The 6,805-nt window shown below is 48.4% G+C and overlaps 1 long non-coding RNA gene across 1 annotated transcript in view; it reads left to right on the plus strand.

Moving 5' to 3' along the window:
• LOC148139989 (uncharacterized) overlaps positions 1 to 6,805 on the plus strand; it is a 296,390-nt gene that overhangs the window by 161,966 nt on the left and 127,619 nt on the right. The gene's annotated exons all lie outside the window — the stretch shown is intronic.

Below are 6,805 nucleotides of genomic sequence, written 5' to 3' on the forward strand. Positions count from 1 at the left end.
TCTGTGATCTCTCTCTCTCTGTGATCTCTCTCTCTCTCTCTGTGTCCCTATCTCTGTGATTCTATATCTCTGTCTCTCTCTGTCTGTGATTCTCTCTCTCTGTGCCCGTCTCTCTCTTTGTCTGTCTGTGTCCTTGTCTCTTTGTGATTCTCTCTCTCTCTTTGTGTGTCCCTGTCTCTGTGATTTTCTCTCTCTCTCTCTCGGTGTGTCTCTCTCTCTCTCTGTGATCTCTCTCTCTCTCTGTGATCTCTCTCTCTCTGTGATCTCTCTTTCTCTCTCTCTGTGCTCTCTCTCTCTCTTTGTGCTCTCTCTCTCTCTGTGATCTCTCTCTCTCTCTGTGATCTCTCTCTCTCTGTGATCTCTCTCTCTCTGTGATCTCTCTCTCTGTGATCTCTCTCTCTGTGATCTCTCTCTCTCTGTGATCTCTCTCTGTCTGTGATCTCTCTCTGTCTGTGATCTCTCTCTCTCTCTCTCTTCCTGTGCTCTCTCTCTCTGTGATCTCTCTCTCTCTGTGCTCTCTCTCTCTGCAATTTCTCTCTCTCTCACACACACTCTCTCTCTCTGTGCTCTCTCGCTCTCTGAATCTCTCTCTCTGTGATCTCTCTCTCTCTGTGATCTCTCTCTCTCTGTGATCTCTCTCTCTCTGTGATCTCTCTCTCTCTCTGTGATGTCTCTCTCTCTCTCTGTGATGTCTCTCTCTCTCTCTCTCTCTGTGATGTCTCTCTCTCTGTGATCTCTCTCTCTCTCTGTGATCTCTCTCTCTCTCTCTGTGATCTCTCTCTCTCTCTGTGATCTCTCTCTCTGTGATCTCTCTCTCTGTGATCTCTCTCTCTGTGATCTCTCTCTCTGTGATCTCTCTGTCTGTGCTCTCTCTCTGTCTGTGCTCTCTCTCTCTCTGTGCTGTCTCTCTCTCTGTTTTCTCTCTCTCTGTGTGCTCTCTCTCTCTCTGTGATCTCTCTCTCTCTCTTGTGATCTCTCTCTCTCTGTGATCTCTCTCTCTCTCTCTGTGATGTCTCTCTCTCTGTGATCTCTCTCTCTCTCTGTGATCTCTCTCTCTCTGATCTCTCTCTCTCTCTGTGATCTCTCTCTCTCCCTGTGATCTCTCTCTCTCTCTGTGATCTCCCTCTCTCTCTCTCTCTGGGATCTCTCTCTCTCTCTCTCTGTGATGTCTCTCTCTCTGTGATCTCTCTCTCTGTGCTCTCTCTCTCTCTCTCTCTCTGTGATCTCTCTCTCTCTCTGTGATCTCTCTCTCTCTCTCTGTGATCTCTCTCTCTCTCTCTGTGATCTCTCTCTCTCTCTCTGTGCTCACTCTCTCTCTCTGTGATCTCTCTCTCTCTCTCTGTGATCTCTCTCTCTCTCTCTCTGTGATCTCTCTCTCTCTCTCTGTGATCTCTCTCTCTCTCTCTGATCTCTCTCTCTGTGATCTCTCTCTCTGTGATCTCTCTCTCTGTGATCTCTCTCTCTGTGATCTCTCTCTCTGTGATCTCTCTCTCTGTGATCTCTCTCTCTCTGTGATCTCTCTGTCTGTGCTCTCTCTCTGTGCTCTCTCTCTCTGTGCTCTCTCTCTCTCTGTTTTCTCTCTCTCTCTGTGCTCTCTCACTCTCTGTGATCTCTCTCTCTTTCTCTGTGATCTCTCTCTCTCTCTCTGTGTGATCTCTCTCTCTGTGATCTCTCTCTCTCTGTGATCTCTCTCTCTCTCTTGTGATCTCTCTCTCACTCTGTGATCTCTCTCTCTCTCTGTGATCTCTCTCTCTCTCTGTGATCTCTCTCTCTCTCTGTGATCTCTCTCTCTCTCTGTGATCTCTCTCTCTCTCTGTGATCTCCCTCTCTCTCTGTGATCTCCCTCTCTCTCTCTCTGGGATCTCTCTCTCTCTCTCTCTGTCCCTATCTCTGTGATTCTATATCTCTGTCTCTCTCTGTCTGTGATTCTCTCTCTGTGTGTCTGTCTGTGTCCTTGTCTCTCTGTGATTCTCTCTCTCTCTTTGTGTGTCCCTGTGTCTGTGATTTTCTCTCTCTCTCTCTCTCGGTGTGTGTCTCTCTCTCTGTGATCTCTCTCTCTCTCTGTGATCTCTCTCTCTCTCTGTGATCTCTCTCTCTCTCTCTGTGATCTCTCTCTCTCTGTGCTCTCTCTCTCTCTCTCTCTGTGCTCTCTCTCTCTCTCTGTGCTCTCTCTCTCTCTCTGTGCTCTCTCTCTCTCTGTGCTCTCTCTCTCTCTGTGCTCTCTCTCTCTCTGTGCTCTCTCTCTCTCTGTGCTCTCTTTCTCTCTGTGCTCTCTCTCTCTCTGTGCTCTCTCTCTCTCTATGCTCTCTCTCTCTCTCTCTCTCTCTCTGTGTCACTATCTCTGTGATTCTATATCTCTGTCTCTCTCTGTCTGTGATTCTCTCTCTCTGTGTCTGTCTGTGTCCTTGTCTCTTTGTGATTCTCTCTCTCTCTTTGTGTGTCCCTGTGTCTGTGATTTTCTCTCTCTCTCCCTCGGTGTGTCTCTCTCTCCCTGTGATCTCTCTCTCTCTCTCTCTGTGATCTCTCTCTCTCTCTGTGATCTCTCTCTCTCCCTGTGCTCTCTCTCTCCCTGTGCTCTCTCTCTCCCTGTGCTCTCTCTCTCCCTGTGCTCTCTCTCTCTCTCTGTGATCTCTCTCTCTCTGTGATCTCTCTCTCTCTCTGTGATCTCTCTCTCTCTCTGTGATCTCTCTCTCTCTCTCTGTGATCTCTCTCTCTCTCTGTAATCTCTCTCTCTCTCTGTAATCTCTCTCTCTGTGATCTCTCTCTCTCTCTGTGATCTCTCTCTCTCTGTGATCTCTCTCTCTCTCTGTGATCTCTCTCTCTCTCTCTGTGATCTCTCTCTCTCTCTGTGATCTCTCTCTCTCTCTCTCTGTGATGTCTCTCTCTCTGTGATCTCTCTCTCTCTCTGTGATCTCTCTCTCTCTCTCTGATCTCTCTCTCCCTGTGCTCTCTCTCTCCCTGTGCTCTCTCTCTCCCTGTGCTCTCTCTCTCCCTGTGCTCTCTCTCTCCCTGTGCTCTCTCTCTCCCTGTGATCTCTCTCTCTCCCTGTGATCTCTCTCTCTCTCTGTGATCTCTCTCTCTCTCTGTGATCTCTCTCTCTGTGATCTCTCTCTCTGTGATCTCTCTCTCACTGTGATCTCTCTCTCACTGTGATCTCTCTCTCTCTCTCTCTGTGATCTCTCTCTCTCTCTCTGTGATCTCTCTCTCTCTCTCTGTGCTCTCTCTCTCCCTGTGCTCTCTCTCTCCCTGTGCTCTCTCTCTCCCTGTGATCTCTCTCTCTCTCTGTGATCTCTCTCTCTGTGATCTCTCTCTCTGTGATCTCTCTCTCTCTCTCTCTGTGATGTCTCTCTCTCTCTCTGTGATGTCTCTCTCTCTCTCTGTGATGTCTCTCTCTCTGTGGTCTCTCTCTCTGTGATCTCTCTCTCTCTGTGCTCTCTCTCTCTCTGTGATGTCCCTCTCTCTCTCTGTGATGTCTCTCTCTCTCTCTCTCTCTGTGATGTCTCTCTCTCTGTGATCTCTCTCTCTCTCTGTGCTCTCTCTCTCTGTGATCTCTCTCTCTCTCTCTGTGCTCTCTCTCTCTGTGATCTCTCTCTCTCTGTGATCTCTCTCTCTCTCTGTGATCTCTCTCTCTCTCTGTGATCTCTCTCTCTCTCTGTGATGTCTCTCTCTCTCTCTCTCTCTGTGATGTCTCTCTCTCTCTCTCTCTCTCTCTCTCTGTGATGTCTCTCTCTGTGATCTCTCTCTCTCTCTCTGTGATCTCTCTGTCTGTGCTCTCTCTCTGTCTGTGCTCTCTCTCTGTCTGTGCTCTCTCTCTCTCTGTGCTGTCTCTCTCTCTGTTTTCTCTCTCTCTGTGTGCTCTCTCTCTCTCTGTGATCTCTCTCTCTCTCTCTGATGTCTCTCTCTCTGTGATCTCTCTCTCTCTCTGTGATCTCTCTCTCTCTGATCTCTCTCTCTCCCTGTGATCTCTCTCTCTCTCTGTGATCTCCTTCTCTCTCTCTCTCTGGGATCTCTCTCTCTCTCTCTGTGATGTCTCTCTCTCTGTGATCTCTCTCTCTGTGCTCTCTCTCTCTCTCTCTCTCTCTGTGATCTCTCTCTCTGTGATCTCTCTCTCTCTCTCTGTGATCTCTCTCTCTCTGTGCTCACTCTCTCTCTCTGTGATCTCTCTCTCTCTCTCTGTGATCTCTCTCTCTCTCTCTGTGATCTCTCTCTCTCTCTCTCTGTGATCACTCTCTCTCTCTCTGATCTCTCTCTCTGTGATCTCTCTCTCTGTGATCTCTCTCTCTGTGATCTCTCTCTCTGTGATCTCTCTCTCTGTGATCTCTCTCTCTCTGTGATCTCTCTGTCTGTGCTCTCTCTCTGTGCTCTCTCTCTCTGTGCTCTCTCTCTCTCTGTTTTCTCTCTCTCTCTGTGCTCTCTCACTCTCTGTGATCTCTCTCTCTTTCTCTGTGATCTCTCTCTCTCTCTCTGTGTGATCTCTCTCTCTGTGATCTCTCTCTCTGTGATCTCTCTCTCTCTCTTGTGATCTCTCTCTCTCTCTGTGATCTCTCTCTCACTCTGTGATCTCTCTCTCTCTCTCTGTGATCTCTCTCTCTCTCTGTGATCTCTCTCTCTCTCTGTGATCTCCCTCTCTCTCTGTGATCTCCCTCTCTCTCTCTCTGGGATCTCTCTCTCTCTCTCTGTGTCCCTATCTCTGTGATTCTATATCTCTGTCTCTCTCTGTCTGTGATTCTCTCTCTGTGTGTCTGTCTGTGTCCTTGTCTCTCTGTGATTCTCTCTCTCTCTTTGTGTGTCCCTGTGTCTGTGATTTTCTCTCTCTCTCTCGGTGTGTGTCTCTCTCTCTGTGATCTCTCTCTCTCTCTGTGATCTCTCTCTCTCTCTCTGTGATCTCTCTCTCTCTGTGCTCTCTCTCTCTCTCTCTGTGCTCTCTCTCTCTCTGTGCTCTCTCTCTCTCTGTGCTCTCTCTCTCTCTGTGCTCTCTCTCTCTCTGTGCTCTCTCTCTCTCTGTGCTCTCTCTCTCTCTATGATCTCTCTCTCTCTGTGCTCTCTCTCTCTCTCTGTGCTCTCTCTCTCTCTGTGCTCTCTCTCTCTCTGTGCTCTCTCTCTCTCTGTGCTCTCTCTCTCTGTGATCTCTCTCTCTCTGTGATCTCTCTCTCTGTGATCTCTCTCTCTCTGTGATCTCTCTCTCTCTCTGTCATCTCTCTCTCTCTCTGTCATCTCTCTCTCTCTCTGTCATCTCTCTCTCTCTCTGTCATCTCTCTCTCTCTCTGTGATCTCTCTCCCTCTCTCTGTGATCTCTCTCTCTCTCTCTCTCTGTGATCTCTCTCTCTCTCTCTCTCTGTGATGTCTCTCTCTCTCTCTGTGATCTCTCTCACTCTCTTTCTCTGTGCTCTCTCTCTCTGTGCTCTCTCTCTCTCTCTGTGATCTCTCTCTCTCTGTGATCTCTCTCTCTCTGTGATCTCTCTCTCTCTGTGATCTCTCTCTCTCTGTGTGTCCCTATCTCTGTTATTCTATATCTCTGTCTCTCTCTGTCTGTGATTCTCTCTCTCTGTGCCCATCTCTCTCTGTGTCTGTCTGTGTCCTTGTCTCTTTGTGATTCTCTCTCTCTCTTTGTGTGTCCCTGTCTCTGTGATTTTTTCTCTCTCTCTCTCTGTGATCTCTCTCTGTGATCTCTCTCTCTCTCTCTCTCTGTGATCTTTCTCTCTCTCTCTCTCTCTGTGATCTCTCTCTCTCTCTCTGTGCTCTCTCTCTCTCTCTGTGCTCTCTCTCTCTCTGTTCTCTCTCTCTGTGATCTCTCTCTCTCTGTGATCTCTCTCTCTCGCTCTCTCTGTGCTCTCTCTCTCTCTCTGTGATCTCTCTCTCTCTCTGTGATCTCTCTCTCTGTGATCTCTCTCTCTCTGTGATCTCTCTCTCTCTCTCTGTGTCCCTATCTCTGTGATTCTATATCTCTGTCTCTCTCTGTCTGTGATTCTCTCTCTCTGTGCCCGTCTCTCTCTTTGTCTGTCTGTGTCCTTGTCTCTTTGTGATTCTCTCTCTCTCTTTGTGTGTCCCTGTCTCTGTGATTTTCTCTCTCTCTCTCTCGGTGTGTCTCTCTCTCTCTCTGTGATCTCTCTCTCTCTCTGTGATCTCTCTCTCTCTGTGATCTCTCTTTCTCTCTCTCTGTGCTCTCTCTCTCTCTTTGTGCTCTCTCTCTCTCTCTGTGATCTCTCTCTCTCTCTGTGATCTCTCTCTCTCTGTGATCTCTCTCTCTCTCAGTGATCTCTCTCTCTCTGTGATCTCTCTCTCTGTGATCTCTCTCTCTGTGATCTCTCTCTCTCTGTGATCTCTCTCTGTCTGTGATCTCTCTCTCTCTCTCTCTTCCTGTGCTCTCTCTCTCTGTGATCTCTCTCTCTCTGTGCTCTCTCTCTCTGCAATTTCTCTCTCTCTCACACACACTCTCTCTCTCTGTGCTCTCTCGCTCTCTGAATCTCTCTCTCTGTGATCTCTCTCTCTCTGTGATCTCTCTCTCTCTGTGATCTCTCTCTCTCTGTGATCTCTCTCTCTCTGTGATCTCTCTCTCTCTGTGATCTCTCTCTCTCTCTGTGATGTCTCTCTCTGTGTGATCTCTCTCTCTGTGATCTCTCTCTCTCCCTCTCTCTCTCTGTGATCGCTCTCTCTCTCTCTGTGATCTCTCTCTCTCTCTCTGAGTCCCTATCACTGTGATTCTCTATCTCTGTCTCTCTCTCTCTGTGATCTTTCTCTCTCTCTGTGCTCTCTCTCTCTGTGTCCCTATCTCTGTGATTCTCTATCTCTGTCTCTCTGTCTGTGA

The sequence above is a fragment of the Chiloscyllium plagiosum genome, unplaced genomic scaffold (assembly GCF_037043375.1).
Source record: "Chiloscyllium plagiosum isolate Xiang-an unplaced genomic scaffold, Cpla_swu_hap1 HiC_scaffold_35, whole genome shotgun sequence".
NCBI lineage: Eukaryota > Metazoa > Chordata > Chondrichthyes > Orectolobiformes > Hemiscylliidae > Chiloscyllium > Chiloscyllium plagiosum.